General features: G+C 54.2%; 1 long non-coding RNA gene across 1 annotated transcript; it reads right to left on the reverse strand.

Annotated features, from left to right (window-relative positions):
• Positions 1-1,310: 1,310 nt before the first annotated feature.
• LOC104850770 lies at positions 1,311-3,133 on the reverse strand. The gene is made up of 2 exons (XR_777061.3): positions 2,424-3,133; positions 1,311-2,290 (listed from the first exon to the last, which is right to left on the reverse strand). It is a non-coding gene; the product is annotated as an uncharacterized LOC104850770 (long non-coding RNA).
• Between the last annotated feature and the right edge of the window lie 371 nt (positions 3,134-3,504).

The following is a 3,504-nucleotide window of genomic DNA, read 5'->3' on the forward strand; positions in this document are numbered from 1 at the left end:
CATAAGCACAACGACCCGAGTTCAATCCTCAGGACCCCCCCCAAAAAAAACAAACAAAACAACAACAACAACAACAAGAAGTTCCATACATTATCTACTAATGGTTTGAGAAGTCTAAGAAAAATTGTGTCATGCTTTTTAGAAGCCTTTGGTTCTTCCTAAGATGCCTTTTGGATCTGAAATTGGTGCTGCTGGAGGTTTCCCAGGAAACTCTTGGTGTCCCGAACACCTCTCGCCCTGCCATTGCAGCAAGTGTGAAGAATGGGCCATGGGCTTTTGACATCAGACACCCAAACTCAGGGGCTTGTCCTTGACCTGATGATCTCTTTCTCTCTTCAGAGATTTCTGGCCAGAATATGTTGACCTGCCTTCTTCTGCAAGGCTTTAGACATTGAGCATCAGGGAACAGATTTCACATATGCGTGCTGATTTTCCTCTGACCCATTTTTGCTGTGGTCAAGAGCCCAGGTTGGAGAGGCTGACTTTGGAGATCCAGCACTTTCACATGGCTGCCTGAGCTGGGGAGGCCAGCGTGACTTGGGAGTTGCATTCCCTAACCCTGCGAACATGGATTACATCTGAGCCCAATCCTGGGCAGGGTTCTCCTCGCCTTCATCCCCAGCCCCATCCTTCATGTGGTCGTGGGTGCATGGTAACATTCAGAGTTCCTCTGCCCTGGGGATGGCCAGGGGGTGAGCCTTGGAGAGAGTGTCTTTCTATTGTCTCTCTTATGGGACCAGCTTAGCAGGAGACACACTGTGTCCAAAGTGCTTGTCCTGGTGCTTTTTGACAGGTGGCACGGGGCCAGTCACTCCACAGACCCAATTGCTGTAGGCCTTGCCTGTTATGGGAATAAAACCTCTCACTTTTTTCCTTCCTGGGGTCAATTCTAAATATGGGAAGCTTGGTGATGTAGGTACATCTGCTCTTGGCCCAGTTAACATGTAACGTTTTCTGCCATGGTCTCTGCTCTGTGTTGGCAACAGCACTGAGCTGGTGGCCTTCCCTATTTGGACTCCTGCTCTGGAGTCCCTGCTGCCACCTGCTGATGCTTTGGCTGATCCTAATCAAGAACTGACATGTGGGTTTATAGGTGCTCTCTCACCCCATGTCCTCTACGTTCCTGGTCATGTGTGACCATTTGCCCCACACTTTCTGGGATGGTGTAGATTTGGTTTGAGACTGTTCCTGACACCCTTAGATAGTGGGTCCAAGAATACTTCCAAGATCTGGGACTCAGGCCATTCTTTGGGGCTGTCTTTTGTCACTTTCTCTTTGCTGGGACAAAATAACCAAAACCCAAAACTTAATGGAGAGTTTTATTTTCATTCATGGTTGTAATCCATGGCTGGGTGACTCTAAGGCAGAAATGGCATGGTACAAGGGCATGGTAGAGAAAAGGTGCTCAGCTCAGGACATCTAGGAAACAGAGGGAAATGAGAGTCCAGGAAAGAATGTATCCTCCCAGGTCACATGCCCAGCGAACCAGCTCTGTGCAGCACATTCAGTCATGAACTCAGCAGTGGATGGATCCCCACCATTCAGTCACCCTCCAAATATGAAACTTTTGGGGACATTTCAGAGCCAAACCAAAGCAGGGGCCTTTCCTTCTCTGAGAACTCCAGGCTGACAGTGGGACCTCCCTCCTCTGGAGCCCTCAAACCTGTTTGGGAATCTTTATCTTTCCTTCTCCAGTCTCCACACGAACCTGGCTTTTGAGACATCAAAACCACTAAGTAACATCTCCCTTGTCTTCCCTGGCAGAAACTCGTTTCTCCACGGTGAGTACAGGGCCAGACGAGTTTTCACCCCAACGCTGCAGCTCCGCTGAGCTCATCCTGTCTGTCCCCAGTTATGTCTCCATACTGTTGTCACAGCAAGCCCGCAGGCAAGCCTCCTGTACGGGGTGTGTGGTGCAGGCAGTGAGGTGTAGGCCACCACATCTCTGTCCCTGGGCTGATGTAAAGCTTGAAACGCCACTGTTGGACCTGCTGTTCTTTAGGGGTGGGAAGGTTAATGTAGACTTGCGTCCTAGGAAAGGGAAGAGCTGGGGCACTGGTTTCTGTGGGGCCTGGGGTGGCCACTTAGTTTCTGGGTACTTGCGGGTCCTCCCGGCTAAGTGAAGAGAGGGGTGTGATGGTTTGGATACGGTGTTGGGCCCACCAGGTTTCATGGGTTTACATTAAATCCTCATAGCGTGGAAACTGAACAACTACGCCATGCAGAGGTGAGGCCTTCAGGGCGTGATCAGGCTTCGCTAAGGCAGAGCGCCCAGGGCAGATCCTGGTGGCTGCAGAAGAGGAGGGAGAGAGACCAGAGGAAATGTGAGTTCTCCCTCCCACACCTCCCGCCTGGATACAGGTGCAGCCCACCCGGCCCTCACCAGAGCTGGGCCGGCGCCCCCACCAGGCCCCTGAACCTACCTAAGTGTGAGCTCCATGACCTCTTGTGTTTATCTTCTCCCCTTTGCTGGAACAAACCGCCTGCTGCTCGAGGGTTAGAGGGGGAGAGTTTTAACTGGTGCAGGGTTTAGGCCCCAGCTGGCTGGGCCGGAGGCAGCAACAGCAGGCGGAAGGTGTGGAGGTGCAAAGCTTCTCGCCAGGCGGATCAGAGCAGGTGGACCATTCCAGGGAGGAGGGGGCCTGCAGGACCTCACGTCACGCCTCCAGGGCCCAGCCGGAAGCACCCACAAGTGTGCCTTCCTTGACCCCCACAAGGCCGGGCTGCACCCCGAACACAGCAGTGCGGAGCGGACTCCGGGCAACTCCTTCCCTCGCCCCTCCAGGTGCGCGGGGTCCCGTTCCCGCTCCGTAGCAGCTCTCGGGCCTAGAGCTCAGCCCGAGGACGTCACAAAGGACCCCTGAGCAGCCGCTCACCCACCCCGCGGGGCGCAGGCTCAGGGTCCAGCGCGCATGCGCCCTACCCCTGCCCTCCCGCGCCCGGACAGGTAAGGAAACATCCTCTTTGGAGGGGAAATTGCTGTTTGTCTTATTGGCAGCTTACAGCACAACAGGGAGGCGCCCCGGAGAAGACTCAAACCCCACGGCAACTTTAGAGCCCGACTTCCCACGGTCCTGCCGCCCCTTTCCGGCTGGTGGCAGGAAACGCCCGCCGCCCTAGAATCGGGCAAACCAAACCGCGCACGCGCTCGCTCGAGGGCCGTTTTCCGAGAGCGATACCCGCGGCGGCCACACGGTGGCAGCCTCGCACAGGCCAAATGTGCGGCGCCCCCCCTCCCGGGGTGGGGCGCTGTGGCGTCAGATTTCTCACCCCTGCCCACGAACTGGCCCTGATGGGAACTGATTAGTTTAATATGAAGCTGTGTTCGTGCTCCCCTTCCCCACATCTCAGTGACAGATAATACAGGGGGACTTAGCTTATTCTTGGAGGAGACTAGGGGGTTTTCTATTTTTAAGGTAAAAATGCTTAATTTCATTTTGAGTCCAGGAGTGCAGATCCCAAATTTCCTTTTTTTTCATTAACCTTAGCGACTTGGAAATACGG

Source organism: Fukomys damarensis, unplaced genomic scaffold (genome assembly GCF_012274545.1).
Source record: "Fukomys damarensis isolate Sample0158 unplaced genomic scaffold, DMR_v1.0_HiC HiC_scaffold_7, whole genome shotgun sequence".
NCBI lineage: Eukaryota > Metazoa > Chordata > Mammalia > Rodentia > Bathyergidae > Fukomys > Fukomys damarensis.